The sequence below is a fragment of the Danio rerio genome, chromosome 11 (genome assembly GCF_052040795.2).
Source record: "Danio rerio strain M-AB ecotype USA chromosome 11, GRCz13ab, whole genome shotgun sequence".
In the NCBI taxonomy this organism is placed as follows: Eukaryota; Metazoa; Chordata; class Actinopteri; order Cypriniformes; family Danionidae; genus Danio; species Danio rerio.
This window is the reverse complement of record NC_141031.1, coordinates 7,179,935-7,197,540: the sequence shown is the minus strand read 5'-3', so window position 1 is coordinate 7,197,540 and position 17,606 is coordinate 7,179,935. Positions and strand designations below refer to the sequence as shown.

At 38.0% G+C, this 17,606-nt stretch overlaps 1 protein-coding gene and 2 long non-coding RNA genes across 5 annotated transcripts in view; 1 reads left to right on the top strand and 2 right to left on the bottom strand.

Moving 5' to 3' along the window:
- The window catches only part of ranbp3a (RAN binding protein 3a), a 1,280,039-nt gene that overhangs the window by 98,100 nt on the left and 1,164,333 nt on the right, over nucleotides 1–17,606 (bottom strand). The gene's annotated exons all lie outside the window — the stretch shown is intronic.
- Nucleotides 1,180–5,390, top strand: LOC147841651 (uncharacterized). Its single transcript, XR_015502328.1, has 2 exons — nucleotides 1,180–2,679; nucleotides 2,985–5,390. It is a non-coding gene; the product is annotated as an uncharacterized LOC147841651 (long non-coding RNA).
- LOC101886356 (uncharacterized) lies at nucleotides 3,321–12,528 on the bottom strand. Of its 2 annotated transcripts, XR_015502289.1 has the most exons (4): nucleotides 12,033–12,528; nucleotides 7,472–7,659; nucleotides 5,488–6,960; nucleotides 3,321–4,032 (listed from the first exon to the last, which is right to left on the bottom strand). It is a non-coding gene; the product is annotated as an uncharacterized LOC101886356 (long non-coding RNA). The 2 variants fall into 2 exon arrangements; XR_015502290.1 differs by lacking the exon at nucleotides 7,472–7,659 and having other exon boundaries at nucleotides 12,033–12,163.

Here is a 17,606-nt window from a genome sequence, read left to right as displayed (position 1 = left end):
TGTTGCTGATAACGCTAAATGTATAAATTTACATCATAATTTATACAATTCATATTTATTTTGAGTCTCATTTTTAATAAATGATTCAGTTCTTCACTCATAAAACATCATGTTCATTGCTAGATGATCTTGTTTTATTATACAGTAGCATATTTAATGACTGGTTGTCGTCACTTATTGGTTAAATAATGTAATTGCTGCCTACAGTTTTCATTTTTGAGCGTCAAGTTAAATGCATATGATGGTGATTTTAATCTTTATCGTAAAACAGGGCCGGAGTGGGACTCTTTTTCAGCCCTGGAGTTTCAAGCCTTAGACCGGCCCACCTCTGTTCACCACTGACTATATTAAAATAAGGTCATTTTCAATTCAGTTTCTAATTACACTATAACGTCTTTTTTTGAGAAAACAGCTTCAAATGTTCAACAACCCTTACAGTATTATATGTCTTAACAATAAAAATGAAAAAAAAAATTTACCCTCAGACGAGGTCCAAACCCGGGTTGGTGGCGTCATAATTTAACGTGCTAACCACTGTACCACATCAACTGTACGTTGAATGACTTATCTTATTACGAGAAAATAGATAAAAAGAGCAGAGCTGCGGTAAAATAATGAATAAGAAGGCTGTGGTCGAGTAAATAAATTAATTATTTTTAAAAAGTGTGACTGCTGAGAGCAACAGATTCTGGAGCTAGGAACACCGGCCCTCGCGGCCAAAAAACAGACCGACCCACCGGGAATTCTCCCGGTCCTCCCGATTAGCCAATCCGGGCCTGTCGTAAACATTCAGATTTAAATGCAGTGATTTGAAGGATTAATAATCATATGCAAATCACCATCATTTATAATTTGTTGCGTGGGTGTTGAGATCCTGATCTTTCAATGATTAATTGTGCAGCTTACACTGAATGCATTAATGCAGGCTAAATAATTAGTGACAGAAAGCACCTTTAATAATCTAAGAAACCCACCACATCCCATATAACCCACCACAACTTCTTCCTCCATCATTATATTTGACATGAAATCCTAAATGCTTTCATACATGCGATTTGAATGACACGAGATTCAAATTTAGGATCAACGTACAAGTAAAAAAAAAAACCTAGAACACCCTAGCAACCGTCTAGAAACCACTCAGAACACCTTAGCAATCAGTCAATACACTCTAGCAAAACCTTAGCAACCACTTAAAAACTACTTCAATTATTTAAACTTGAAAACTTTTCACTCATATTATTAGCATTTAACACTGAATAAAGCACATAAGGTGTACCTGAGGTGATCGTTGTCAGTTTTCTATTCGCCAGCTTATAACTAATATATCAATCCGAGGTGTTGGTCATGAGAAAAACTCATTTTAACATGGAAAATATTCCTTCTATCAAGAGCCGTTGCTTTTAAACAAGGTTTAAATCCCTCGCTCCTGTCCTCAATCTGGCAACCTGCACTTGCATTTGTTTTGATCCAGGAGTGCAATACCTAGTTCAACCACTGGGTGTCAAGCGTACATACTGCACCTTTAAATTAGATTTGAAGAGACCTGCAGAAAGCCTGTGTATATAAACGTAAAAATCAGCGTATAGAGAATGTCCTCATTTAGATCGAGAAGTAAACATGTTTGTGTGTCTGGAAACTCTTCCCGTGGATCAGTTTTATCAATAAGTCCACCTGCAGTATCAGAGTAATCCGTAGCTCATTCTTGTTTGTGAAGAGAAGCCAAGCCAGCAGGTGGGCGGTATCTGGGGAAGGCATTTGGTTGTGATCTGAACATATGAAGTAAATCTAGGGATACAATGAATTGAATCAAACTCTCTGAATGGGAGCAGGTGTGATCGATTTTGGCAGATTAAACTGTGACCCATGCAGCTGTTCCCAATTACACTGATACTAATACAATACAACACTGTAGCTGTGTGCGTTACTGAAAGGCTCCAGTGGTGGAAAAGATGACCTTCAACGCCAGATGTTTGGAGAACTTTAAACAGTGTTTATGCCATATACTGTCACAAACAGCAAAGAAGAGCAGAGCAGCAGAAGGAATATGGTAATATCCATATAGGAGAAACAAAAGTAGCATAGCAGATTCAATAATCAAGTAAAACAACGTGGCAGCAAGTGTTTAGCACTGTTAAGCCTGGTTTATACTTCTGCGTCAAGTGACTGGCGTAACCATCAGCGCATGCAACGCCCGTAGCGGAGCATTTATACTTCTGCGCGCTGTCTTTGTTGGTCTGCATTACACTTCCGAAACGCTAGATGGCAGCGAGGTGTTAATGTTCCTCTGTGTCGAGTTTCTTCGCTGCTGTTCTGCTTTTCCTGAACACTTCCTGGATGTACAAGTGGCTCAAACTCGCTTATTTTGAGGCTGTAACCGGCCGACGTGCAACAACTTTAACCATGAGGTAAACACAAAACAAAACTTTCCATCCCAACTTCTTCACGGGACTCCACACTTGTAAACAATAGCGCCATCTGGCTCGCACGGGTCTCGGTCCCGCCCACACTCGTCAGCAATACCAAGCCGACAAATAACAGAGCTTGCGTTACGCATCGTTGCGACGTGTAGTTACATTTTTTTGAGAGGTGAGCGTCAGTGACGCCGATGGCCACAGCGTAGGGCTATGGGTCAACGGGTAGGCTGCGCCGTAGCATACGCGTGTGCTTGACGCATAAGTTTTGACCTTATTCTAAAATGCGGAAGTGCGCCTGTTTTCGCGATTGTCTTAGAACTTCCGATTCAGTCGCCTATGGGAGAAATGACTAGGAATAATAAACGGCAGAAAATGGCCAAACTACTTGCTCAACAAACAAATGTTTGCATGACTACACAGACCAAGTAGCATAATATAATAAGAAAATATTAAATTGCAACATCAAGCAGCGTAACGAGCAGTTGTTAACGTCAAAAAATGAATGGAAGTGAATGTGACCGGAAGTCGCGAGACAAAAAGATTCAAATGGCAGCGCCCGCTCGACAGCTGAGAATAATCAGCCTTAAAACACGTCTCCCACCAGTGCTAATAAACAGTCATATCACACTGCTTGCTCATTTATACAACAGTTCTGTCTGGTTCTCTAATCTGATTAGCAATTAGCCGTGCAATATTCTAGTAGTATCAGCACTCGTCCAGAGCCATAGAGAATATATTTATTCCTCATTTGATCATTTAATTCTGCATTAAATGTGATTTAAGCAGAATCTGTTGTTGAACAGAACAATTAAAAATTACTTTTAAATTCTCAAAAACACTTTTGATTCATTTAATACACTCTAGCTTGAAAAAATCTTCAAAAATCATTTCACTGACTCCAAATTCTAAAACAGTAACTGATTTATTAACAGTGCAGTTAAATGTACAAACACTAATTTGTGAAAGGATTCAGTTACAATGTACAGCAGTGGTCACCAAACTTGTTCCTGGAGGGCTGGTGTCCTGCAGATTTTAGCTCCAACCCTAATCAAACACACCTGAACTAGCTAATCAAGGTCTTACTAGGTATGCTTGAAACATCCAGGCAGGTGTGTTGAGGCAAGTTGGAGCTAAACCCTGCAGGGACCCTGGCCCTCCAGGACCGAGATTGGTGACCCCTGATGTACAGACTACAGTGCCAATAATAATAACAATAATAACAGTAAACTAACCGCAATTCTTAAAAAAAAAAAAAAATTCTAGAAAATATCATTCAGTCTTTCATTTTTTAATCAGTAGTGTGGTGTATCTTGGAAATCTCCCTGAGCTCTGGAGCTGTGAATCGTCTTTTTCTTGATGGATCTTTTATCTGCAGCGTAGGCTTGTTTTCAGCATGACTGCTCAGGATCAAGGGATCTTCACCCACCTCATTTCGGCTGCGATTGGCCAGCTCTGATGAAGAGGCGGGCATACGTGTCAGTGCCAGGCACAAGTCACCCACCGCTAACTGGCGGCACTGTAGTTTGCAATTTTGACTTGTGTGCTGAGGGTTACAGGAGGACCAGCCGTGGCCATAAACGAAGAAGGGCATTCCTTCACTCACCTCCAAAGACAACTGCAGAGGGAATGGTAATATTTTAAAGAAATATGTCAACTGTGTATTACTGCTTACACTGGGTTCAACACAATTGATTTGGGTTGAGACAAAATAAAGGAATTAAGTTAACTTAGTATTTGTTTTTACTAATTTAAGTGGATTGAACATAAAACAAATGTTTGCGTTGTGAAAAAATTCAGCGCGTTTTCGCAAATTGTTTGTGTTGATAAAATGCAGTGTTTTATTAAATTGTTTGTGTTGTGAGAAAATGCAGTGCGTTTTCGTAAATTGTTTGCATTGTGAGAAAATGCACTGCATTTCGTTTTTCAAAATAGTTTGCATTGTAAGAAAATGCAGTGCATTTCGTTTTTCAAAATAGTTTGCATTGTGAGAAAATGCACTGCATTTCGTTTTTCAAAATAGTTTGCATTTTGAGAAAATGCAGCGTGCTTTCGTAAATTGTTTGCAGTGTGAGAAAATGCAGCGTATTTAAAAAAAACGTGTTTGCGTTGTGAGGATTTGCAGCAAGTGAGCCGTTAAACGGACAAAGATCTTTTTTTTTTATTTGCTGGTGTTTTTTGTAATTGCACGATGTTGAAAAAAAAATCTGACATTGCAATATTTTATTTTGCTGCGATATGAATATGATTTCGGCAGATTGCTTGAATAACTCTATTTGGAACAAAATCATTAACTTTAATTGGAATAATCTTGTAGTGAAGTGAATCAAAGAAATCGCAAGAATAAATAAGTAAGATTACATAAAAGGGAAATTAGTAGTCAGACATTCAGGTACAATAATACAATATGATACTTTGCCTCTGATAATGATAGATCATGATATCAGCAATATATCACAAGAAAATTATCCACAATATATCATGATATTTGTAAATGGAGAGGCAAAAATGCATGAAAAAGTAGTTCTTTTATTAACAGCTCATATATTTCTGAAAATTGCAACATTGATATATGTTCAATCCGCCATTATGAGAAGCGCCACCTCATGCAAATCGCTATTTTGTCCTGCCTCTATTATTGAATGATCAAATGTAATGTAAACACTGTACATTCTTCATTGCTGATTAGCAATAATAGTCCTAACTCCACATTGCATGTCCTGCGATGTGACTATTGCGAATGCACACATTGCCATATTGATGATGAAATTATATATTGTGCATAAATGCTAAAATATACTACAGAATGTAGGAAATCAACTTCCATAGGATGTGTTTTTTCTATTGTGGATAACGTGAATGGTTACCGGGTTCCAACATTCTTCAAAATATCTTCTTTTGTGTTCAACAGAACATCCAAACAAATCAAACTTGTTTAAACAAGTCAACGCTGAGTAAATGATAACAGAATTCCCATATTTGCGTGAACTATTCATTTAACATGTTTTTACATTGCCTATATCAGATATTTAACTTATTTTTTTATTCAGTATGTGTGTGTGTTTGTGCTTACCTGCGAGTAGTCATGCTCAATCTGCACACGTAAACTAGAGAGCGCAGGTGTGTGTGACGGTATGATCTTCAACACAGTGAAACGCTTCAGCATCAGCTCGGGGTGTAACTGAGCACACAGCTCCAAATCCTCTGTCCTCAAATCCTCCACCCGCTTCAGGCGACCACCCTCCAGCTCCACCAAAGACCCTTCAACAAAGCGACGGAGAACCCACAGCGCCGAAGACGAGGATTTAACGTGTGCGTTTCTGCTGCGTTTTTGTGCATCTCCACTCCAGAGCAGCAGGGGGAGCCCTTCGCTTGTTTTCTTTTCAGCCCCAGCATCATTACTGAAACCAAGCAGGTGGTGCTGGCTGTGCTCTGAGTTGTATTTAAAAAGTTCTTTATTTGGATCAGCATGTAAGAGAGAACCTAAAAGTGGGTTAGTTTTAACATAATATCTCTCACAGTCTCTTTTGGAGCTGACTCTCTGGCTCTGTGGTTCTTGGTAGCAGTGTGAATACCTCAGTCTGTGCTTTTGCATGCCTGTTTGGGTTTCCTCCATTGGAAAATCTCTTCTTAAAACATCCCTGTTAACTCCTCTATAGAAATATGAAGCCGGCAGTGTGTCAGTTTGTGGATTACGCAGCTTTCTAAAGCCTTTGACAAGTCCATATCCTGCTTCTGGAGTGAAATACCTCCAGTATGAAGGTCCTCTTCCAAAATGAAGCATATTTGGATCAGTCACAAGTAATTCTGACGAAGGTGGAAGATATCTACTGTTGGAAGAGTTTAGACTTAGAGAAGAGTGGGTCTGAGCTGCTCCAAAACGAAGGTCCGGACTCACACGAGAGCCTGAATCACACCTGTAAGTATACAAGTTGTATGCCTCTCTAACAGCATCAGGTGTGTACTCTTGTCTTGGTCTTTTGAATATTATATCCTGATTCCAAAAGGGTGACGGGGTCTTAAAAATGGGTTCTGGTAACTGTTCATTACAGCTTGGTAAAGAGTCCCATTTTTCTAAAATAGAGGAACTCATGTTTTCTTTTTTAATGAGTACAGCAAATGTCTGCAGTATCCTGTATTGGGTAAAAAAGTAAAATATTACAATTTTAGGCCTATTTTACTATTTAAAAAATTAAGAAATACCCTAACATATTGGCTACTTACATATTACTTAAAATGTAACAACACATATTTTTTAAAAGTCACTTAAGATTATAATATGTTACTTGTTTTCTCCAATATTAGCAGGATCACATTTGATTTAAATGTTGTATTGTTCATTTTTCTGTCTTTACATCAACTTAATTATTGATTTTAGAGAAGTGCAATTAGTAAAAGGTATAAAATGATTTGATATGTTAACAGCGAACATTGTAAATAGAGCAAAATTAGGAGTGTATAGTTTTGTTTGGGTTGTTGCAATGTAAAAATAGTTTTTTTGGATTCAAAAGAATCTTGACTTGGTAGTTTCCAGTTCCACGATTTTCTGAAAAAGACAAAAAAAAAAAAAAAAAGAGAGTGAATTAATCATAATAATGTATGATCAGATAGTGAAAGCTACATTTTGGCAGCTACTAGACAACATTATGTTGTGAACTGCAAAAAAACATTTAATAAAATTAAACATAAAGTATTATAGGCTAAATTGTCTGTAGTGTATTAGTGTGTATGTGTGTGTGTGTGTGAATGAGTTTGTGTGGATGTTTCCCAGATGGGCTGGAAGGGCATTCAACTCAGTTCAATTCAGCTTTATTTGTATAGCGCTTTTACAATGTAGATTGTGTCAAAGCAGCTTCACATAAATGGTCATAGTAACTGGAACAGTTTAGTTCAGTTTTTAGTGTTTAAGTTCAGTTTAGTTCAGTTTAGCTCAGTTCAGTGTGATTTAATCATTACTGAGAGTTCAAACACTGAAGAGCAAATTCATTGATGCGTAGCTCTACCAATCCTGAACCATGAGAGCCAGTGGCGACAGCGGAGAGGGAAAAAAACTTCACCTGATGGGAGTGAAGAAAAAAAACCTTGAGAGAACCAGACTCAGTTGGGCACGACCATTTTAATTTCTCCGCTGGCCAAAAGTCTTGTGCAGAGCTTCAGTCACCGCGGTGGGCTGGAAGATGGCCTCAGCGAAGACTCGTATGTCCCTGGAGCGTCGCTGGAATCAGTCTCATGTTCTCCACTGCATCTGCTGCATAAAAAAAAATGTGCTTGATAAGTTGGCGGTTCATTCCGCTGTGGCGACCCTGGATTAATAAAGGGACTAAGCTGGAAAAAAAAATGAATGTGTAATGTTTTTTGTTGTTAAAATTATTCTTTATATAAAACATTGATTTTAATATTACTTTATCTTTATACTCTTTAAGCAATTCCATGTAAAGTCAACCTTGCCATGAAAAAAAAACTTTCACCAACATACGGAAACCGTTTCTGCATTTTTTTGTGTAGGCAAGTATTTTACAGTACTTTAAAATACTCAAAAATGTATGTCAATGTTGTCAGACTAATATATTTAATTTAACCAAAGTCACACAAGTGGCAATTTCACATCGATCACATCCATCACGACACCTTTTCCTCGTAAATGCAAAAATATTTAAAAAAAATAAGTCCATTTATGTTTTATAGAGAGCCGACTCTTCTCCTCATGATTATCATTACTTCTTTTGTGCAGTTTAGTTCACAGAATGTCTATGTTGCATACTTTTGTGGTCACATCCATAACGCATGTTTATTTCCCTAATTAAAGTACAAAACATGTTTATACACTGATATTTTTCTGGTCCCTTAACTCTGTGTCTAGTTGTTCTGAAAACTATAAACAGATGTTTCAATGTAATGTTAGCATATACTTTCTATGTGAATTAATGTTTTGAGTACTGCAAATGTCACATCCATAGCGCAGAAATTGCTCATATATAGTTTGTTAGAGTTAATTAAGTATAATAGAATTTTAAAAAAGACTTTTTAAGACTAAATTAATAAATTATTTTGTTAAAATAAGTGTAATCTAGAGGCCTTTGCCTTTCATATAAGCCACTTTTGATACTAAAAGTAACAACTAGAAGTCAAGTTATTATTTGTTGTTCTTAAAACTTGGATAGGCGACAAGACTTTTGTCAGGTAGTGAACACTCCGCGAGCTGTCACTGGGGTATAACCTTTAAAAAAATGCAAATTTGTGCATAAAGGGTCCATGTTAATACCTCAATGGAACATATTAGTACCTAAGAAGTACAAAAGTGTTCCTCTTAAAATTTGTATATATGCTTTTGAGGTACCAGTATGGACCCTTTAAGTACAAATGTGTACCTTTTGAAAAGGTACCACCCCAGTGACAACTTGCGTACCTTCATTTATGAGAGTGTATATTTCTCTAAATAGCATGGTGGTTTGATTTTCCACCACAGAATGAGTGCTTTTTTATTCTTGGAAACATTTCAATTTTCCCAATTCAATGACGGTGGTTTGTTTCTTTTAGTTTTAGTTATGAAAATGTTTTTTTTTTTGACCAACCGTTTTAGTCATAGTTTCAATGTTTATTTACTAAAATCAAAGCCTTATGTTTTCTCTCTGAATATCATGTCACACTTACATTACTTCAAAAATAGCATCTGAATTAGGCATGATATTGGAAAAATTGGACATCGCAACATTCTGTTTTACTGCAATATATATTGCGATACACGTACTCGATCTATACAATTTCACCAAATGATTGAATAGCACTATTTGGAAAGAATCAGCAGTTTAAGATTCAATTCTTGCTATTAGCACACCAATAAACATGTCTTTTGCTTCAATAGACTCCTAATTTGCTCCTTATTAATATTATTAATATATATTACTAAGGTAGTTTAGGTATTGAGTTAGGGATGTAGAATAAGATCATGCAGAATATAGTACTAATAAGCATCTCAACAACATGCATACTAACAAGCAACTAGTTAATAGGAAGAATTGTTCCCTAAATTGTTTTCATATGCATTCAATTTGATAAATTGGGATGGTATAGGGGAGCTAATCATGCATAAAAATGTAATCAACAAACTACAAGCATAGATAAATGCAATAAAGCAAAGATAAAAGCAAGACAAACAGTGCATGCTTTATGGTTTTCTATATGTAAATGTAAAAAATACACTGCAAAGTCAACTCAACATTGCATATCTTGCCATGTGACTATTGCAGATGCACACATTGCGATATTGATGCTGAAATGAAACAATTATTGTAATTTGATAGATATTACTGTGCAACAGTTATGGTAACACTTTATTTTGATGGTCTATTTGAGTATTAGTAGACTGTCTGCTTAATATCTGTTGATACTGCTTCTTCAACAGACATTTACTGACTATAAGAAACTTGTACATGTCAACTTACACTAACCCTAACCTCAACCCAATAGTCCACTTCTAATCTAATGAGAATTAGTTGCAATGTAACTTAAATTCAACAAACGAACCATCAAAATAAAGTGTGACCACAGTTATTTATTCATTTGTGGATAATTATCACAGTTGTAGTTCATTTTATGAGGAACTAGGTACATACTGTATTAGGCTACTGCTTCATATTTCTTCAATCAAGGAACTTCCATTATGTGTTACAGTGTTTAACACTCTCTTGATCCTCAAAGAACATCTAGTTTTTTTGTTCAAGTGTATCACAGTGGAAACACTGCTCTGTACTTTACAAGAGTCTCTTCTCTTACAATTTGATAGCTTAATAGTACACTAATAACAGCATTCAGCGCCAGACGACCCGTTTCACATCAGCTTTTTAGTCTACAAACTACCGTCTGCCTCCATGTCAGGGCGTTTCCATGGCTACATGTTTGACATAATAACAGTGCATGTTTGATCGCTCCTATAAGGTCAGTACTGAAATGCACTGTAAAACCCAAATAGTTATGGTTACTCAAACTGTTTGAGGAAACCGATCGCAACAAACCATTTAAGTTAAAAAACTAATCCTTATCAGTACTGTGAACTTACTCCATTTGAGTAAATGAAGTTATTTGAGCACAGTAAAATCCAATAAATGAAGAGAACTCAAACCAGCTGAGTACTGTAAAACCCAATAAGTTAAGGCAACTCAAATCATTTGAGGAAAGCAATTGCATCATATCATTTGAGTTAACAACTAATTTATACGAGTACTGTGAACTTACTCTATTTAAGTTGAAGTAATGAGGTATTTAATTAGCTTTAACACTGAGTTTTAAACTCTTTTCAAATGAATTTAAACAACTTTTAAGTACATTTTGAGTTGACGACTAAAGGAATGGTTACAAACACACACTGTTTTGGATTGAAATGACTTGAACGTATTAGTTTGATCTCATTGATCCCTTTTGATTTTGGACACACACACACACACACACACACACACACACACACACACACACACATACACACATTTGGAGGTATGAAAGTTTGCACATCCCACGCTGACATTAGACTTTTATCACATGATGTATATATGAACTGTGGAAAGAGGTATTTTACCTATGCAAATCGTCCAGCTGTTAATTCAAATGAAATAGCGAATGCCGTCAAACGCAATTCATAGCCCTCAATCTACATGCACTTTATAACATAAAGAGGTCACTTTTCAATAAAACCCTTTCAGGCAATACTATCCTGCCCATCAGCAGCAAAGGACATATTTGAATGAGGGATAGGCAAATTCAAGAATTACTCATTGCTGTAAGACAGCTGATATATATATTTACATGCAAAAACAGGTATACAGTGCTCAGCTTAATTGAGTACACCTTATTTGAGAATGAATGTTTGTATCCATTTCTCAGTGAATATAGGCAATGCATTTTGGTGCATTTGAACTAAACAGATTTATTAAACAGATATATTATTAAAACAATATTTTAGTCACCAAACATATTTAGAAATTGAAAGAAAATACGATTAAATTCAAACAAAATATCGCAAAATAAGACTGCAACCTACAAAATTTCAACTAAATATGTCTTATTTTTGCTTCTCTTGATTTTTTTTTCTTTTTTAAAATTTGTATTTAATATTTTTTTTAACATCAATTTGGATTTACTCGTTTTTGGATCGTTATCGTAAGTTATTTTGTTAGATTATCTTCAGATTTAGCTTCAGTACTAACTAATCTAATGTATATGCACTTATATATGCTGAGCACTGCATTTGTCAGGGAATTGAAGCTGAAAATGAGTCATCAATCATGAATGAATTCTCAGTTCTCAGTTCATCTACATAATTTTTCGAATGCATCCAGTTCAAGTGAAGAAGTATCTGTGAAATAAATTATTATTGAATGTTTTACATAACCACAACATGCCTTGTATATCATTGTTACAGAAGAGTTACATCACAGCAGTCTCTCTAAATCTACAACTTATAAAAGCAAATCATCTGAACGTTTTGTTTCAACATAACATTACTGCAAATTAAAACAAGTGTTTATGTAGTGCAGTGCTATTTTTGACTATAGTGTGAGAATAAAATCACAAAGTAATGCAAAAGTAAACAGCAACACAAAACACGTAATTAAAAAAGTGTCTTACCTCTGACGCCCTTTACATAACGCAAGAGTGTGCGCTGATGAAATGCTGGGCACCAGTTGTGGTGCTGACTTGCATATAAACTCTTATTTTCATTCCTCCTACTCTCTCTCAGTCTCTCCCACTCTCCTCTCGACTCTGTCTGATGACTGATGCACTCTCTCTCTCTCTCTCTCTCTCTCTCTCTGTGTGTATCTCTATACTCTTGCTATCCTCTTTCTGTTCAATATGTATATTCTTGTTTTATATATAATTTTGGTAACATTTTAAGTAACAACTCTGGCTTATTACCTGCCTGTTATTAAGCTATTGGCTGATTGTTGGTACTTATAAAGTACATATTCTGCACGATTGCATTCTACACCCCTAATCTTACATACAGTAATACCTAAACCCAATGACCTGAATAACTATTAATAAGCAGTAAATTGGGAGTTTATTGAGGCAAAAGAATTGTACCTTAAAATAAAGTGTGACACCTTTTTTTACAGTATAATTTACAGTTATGTCACCAAACAGAAATAGATATATCTTAATTTATTATTTATCATTTATTTCTTATCATTTATATGGTATTTATTTGAGTAAAAGCCCGATATAAAAAAATTGTTATTAATTACTCAACCTTGTCATTGCAATCCCCTAAGACCTTCATTCAAACCAGGCTTATTCTGAAAATGTACCTCTATATACATTTCTGGAGAGCGCCAAATACATCAAAGGAGCTATGTTTTTTTGTGCAGTTTTTGTTTTCGTGACGTCATTGTGTGCACTTTTTGAGATCTCAAATTTCTCTCGCGAGTGTTATTTGCACCTGCTGTTCTCACATAAATCCACCAGAGGCCGCTGTCAACTGACTGACTGATCGACTGACCCACCCTCCTCCTCCTCTAAACCCAACCAATGGTGTTTTCTAAAGCACCAATTGGCCAACGCCCACCCACTTCCCTAAACCCAGCCGACAGTGCTTTCAAAAGCACAGATTAACCCGAGTAATTTTCTATCCGACAGAACCGTTCCCCCTAAATTTAGATCTTAATGTCTAAGGTGATGACAAGAAAAATACCAGGAATGAAATACCATCCGTCTACAGAGATTTCCCAGTATTTCTCTGATGCAATCAGGAGATCACAATAATTATCCCTGAAAAAGCCAAAGCAAACACTAGCAGATTACTATGGTATAAACACAGCACTGCAACATACAAAAGAGAGAGAGAGAGAGATACTTAGAATGACACTTACCTGTTTCATAATGATTTGATCAGCTGTGGTCGAATTTACACTGTGTTTTTCTCTTCTGAGGCCTAATTATGAGGTCTCTGTTGCCATCTTGTGGTGTAACGTCAACCGTCTTTGCTCTACTCAGTATGACAGGCTGATGGATGCCAAGACACTGTATCTCCAAAACTATACATATTTAATATAGGCCCTGTCCTTATAAATAAACTGCATGGTTGCAATCTAAACAACTACATTCTTGCCTTAACAAGTCTGAAAAGTGCATGATGTTGTCCAACAGCTGCAATATTTGTCAAACTAGTGAGTTTGTTGATCTGCTGTCACTCTGTGTGGGTGGAGTAATACAGATGGGTGAGGAGGCTGTACGAGTGCTGATATTGCAGAATATCGCACGTCTATCAGCCAATCAGATTCGAGAACCAGACAGAACTGTTGTATAAAATGACTTATTGGATTTGAGCATGCTTTGAAACGTTTGGCATAATGTACGGACATAAGCCAGCAAAAAAGATGCAGCATTGTTCTACTGATTTTAATGAAAATAAATCTTGCATATGGTGTCTTTTACTCTCATTTTGAAACAAACAGGGAATGTTGTGGGCAGGATGTTAGGCCACTCTGCATTGCAGGTGTTATGAAGACGTTACCACAGAGCTATGTGTTCTTGTGGGTCGTTGCCAGGTCATTGCCATGCAGTTGCTATATGTTTGTTCTTGTTTGGGCTTTGTGGTTGTGGTTTTGTGTCTCTTGCAAGAATGCTATACATTAGAGCTGCATGAATATGCAAATATGCAATATGGTTGATGAGAATTGCAATATCAATATTTCTTACAATGAGCATTTTCCTAGAAATATGCGATTTTTATTATTTTTGTTTTAAAATAATTTGTTTATGTTTTGATGTGGGCTGTACGGTGGCTCAGTGGGTAGATTTGTCGCCTTATAGCAAGAAGGTTGCTGGTTTTAGCCTCGGCTGGGTCAGTTGGGATTTCTGTGTGTAGTTTGCATGTTATTCATGCATGTGTTCGCATGGGTTTACTCTGGGTGCTCTGATCTCCCCCACAGTCCAAAGACATGCTGTGTAGGTGAATTGGTAATGGTAACTGATAAATAAAGGGATTAAGCTGAAAATAAATGTATAATTGTAATGATGTTAAAATAAACCGGTAAAATATATATTGTAAGGGTTTAACGATATGCTTAACCTGCAAAACAAGACGAGACATGAGATTGAGTTCACGAGACAAGACGAGATTTTACACAATTTTTTATGAATCTTCAATGATTAAATAAATCAATGAAAAATAGTCTTTTATGCGGTGGCCGAGAGAGCTTAATTTAAAAAAAAAAAACACCAGCAAACTAAGCAACGATTTTCATTGGTTTCACAGTACATGTGCTGCCAATCGTCACAATACGTACACATTAAAAAAAAACACACTGCATTTTCATACAACGCAAACATTTCACGAAAATGCGCTGCAATTTCTAACAACACATCGAAAATGTTTCAAGGAAATCTTAAAGGGTCACGAAACACCAAAACACATTTTTTGAGCTGTTGACAGTCGTATATGTGTCCCTCACTGCTAAAAACACTATTAGGACACCTATATTTCACTAAAAAGTGTAAATTGTAAACAGTCACATTGTCCGCTGTGGGTGTGTATTTTGACTCTGAAACTCGCGCGTGCCTAAATAGACACTCCCACACCATCCCACTTTTCTTCCTCCGACACTCCCCCCTAAACAGAGCTGGACACGCCCACTTTTCTGACTTTTTCCAAAGTATAGGTGTGAAAACATCCTGCTGAAACGAGGGGGTTTCATGGCCCTTTAAAATGTGACAGACCCGGCTATTTTAGTTATGGTTATTTAAGCTAATAAATACTAAAGACACAGAAATAAAAAAAAACAAAAAACTCACCTTTCATAGATGACCTACAACTTCTCTGTGCAATGAGGCACGTCCCAAATGGCACACTATACACTTACACACTCAACAGCTTAGTAAATGAATGCAGTGTCATCCCAAATGGAACACTAATGTGCTGCGTCCCTTATACTATGCCCTAAAAGAATGTAATTTTTTTGTGAAGGAAAAATATTTACTTCTTGAGTGAGTTACAGAAGAGTATACAAGCTTTAGGACATACGACTTCCTCGTTAACAGATCATTATGTTGCTTAGTTTTGAGCCCTGTCAATCATCCACACATCATCCACATTTCTGTCAAATTTAATTACCTAATGTTATTAGCATCTCTGAACGCACAACATGTCCACCCTTGAGGCGGATGGGCTACAGCAGCAGAAGACCACACCGGCTGCCACTCCTGTCAGCTAAGAACAGGAAACTGAGGCTACAGTTCACACAGGCTCACCAAAATTGGACAACAGACAATTGGAAAAACTTTGATGAATCTCGATTTCTGCTGCAACATTCGGATGGTAGGGTCAGAATTTGTTGTCAACAACATGAAAGCAAGAATCTATCCTGCCTTGTATCAACGGTTCAGGCTACTGGTGGTAGTGTAATGGTGTGGGGGGTATATTTTGGCACACTTTATGAAGTTTATTTATAAACTAATTTCTAGAGGATCACATTATCACATGTTATAAGTTTCATACAACAGCCATCTTCATTTTGAAGAATCCCCCCTTCCACCACTACTTCTCCTCCTTTCCTAAATGGGTGGCATGGTGGCCCAGTGGTTAGCACTGTTGCTTCACAGCAAGAAGGTCACTGGTTAGTCCCTACCAAGCCAGCCAACATTTCTGTGAAGAGTTTACACATTCTTCCCATGCTCCCACCATCCAAAAACATGCAACTTAAGTTAATTGACTAATCCAAATCCAACCCGGGCTCATTGTGGAAACGTAGCCCCGCGGACGTTTCTGCGGACCACGATTTACGTCCCGGAGGTACGTATTCGAGCGTTTTTTTTGTTTTCGCGGATCTGCGAGAGTTCCGCTGTGCACGATTTTTCGCGTCTCGAGCGGGCGCCGTTCACGCGCGAAAAGCCGCCGGATCGAAAAAAAAAAAAAAAAGCAAAAGCCCTCGTCTTCAATTTCGACCGCGTTTTCGGATCCCGCCGCGTTCTTGCCCTTATTTTCCGGATTCCGTTTTTCGTCTTACCTGATTTCCGGAACCCGCCGTTCCCCGGACTCGATCCCGGTCGTCGTCCACCGCGGCCGGCTCCGGCTCCTCCTCCTCCGGGGCCTCTGCTCCGCCGATGCAACGCTGTGAGCTAGGTGGACAAACTGATTGCGTCGGGAAAGCCCTCCACTCGGAGGCGAGCCGTCGGCCGGCGAGCGCGAAGAGGAGGGGCGGAGCGGCGCCACACCGCCCCGCAGCGTTCGCTCGAAAAAAAACAAACGCGGCCTTTACGTACCTCCAGCCACGTAAATCGCGGTCTCCAGAAACGTCCGCGGGGCTACGTTGCCAGAATGAGCTTGGGTTGTCCAAATCGGCACCATAAACATGCTCCTAGTAAGTAGTTATCTCTTCATTGCAATAACTTTCTATTCATTAGCCACTACAGCAGGAAAGTTCCCGAGATCTACCTGAGCTCAAACTCCCCTCTCGCCCTTGCAAACGAGAGGGAGCCCCAGGGTCGAGGATCTTATGAGCTCAGAGCTCTCTCCCAGGACAGCATGCCAAACAAGCTTTATAATTAATCATCAGCTAAGTGTGAACTCTTGAAGGGCCCATTCCTCCCAATTGAGCATCGTGTCAACATCACAGCCTACCTGAGTATTGTTGCTCACCATGTCCATCCCTTTATGATCACAGTGTACCCATCTTCTGATGGCTCCTTCCAGCAGGATAACGCACCATGTTATAAAGCACAAATTGTCTCAGGCTGGTTTCTTGAACATGATAATGAGTTCACTGTACTCAAAGGGCATTCACAGTCCCCAGATCTCAATCCAATAGAGCACCTTTGGGATGTGATGGAACGGGAGATTCGCATCATGGATGTGCAGCCGACATATCTGCAGCAACTGCGTGACGCTATCACGTCAATATGGAGCAAAATCTCTGAGGGATATTTCCAGTACTTTGTTCAATCTAAGCCACAAAGGATTAAGGCAGTTCTGAAGACAAAAGAGGATCCAAACTGGCACTAGTAAGGTGTACCTAATAAAGTGGCCGGTGAGTGCAGTTTACACTCCGTTTGATAGTGTGCCTGACACATGCACTCTAGAAAGATTCATCGTTTGTTGTTGTTGTTGATAGCACTCTGCTATGTGGTTGCTAGGGTTGTATGCGTCGGTGCAAGGATGTTCCTAAGCGTTTCATACAGTGTTGTGACTCCTTGTTATTACGCTGA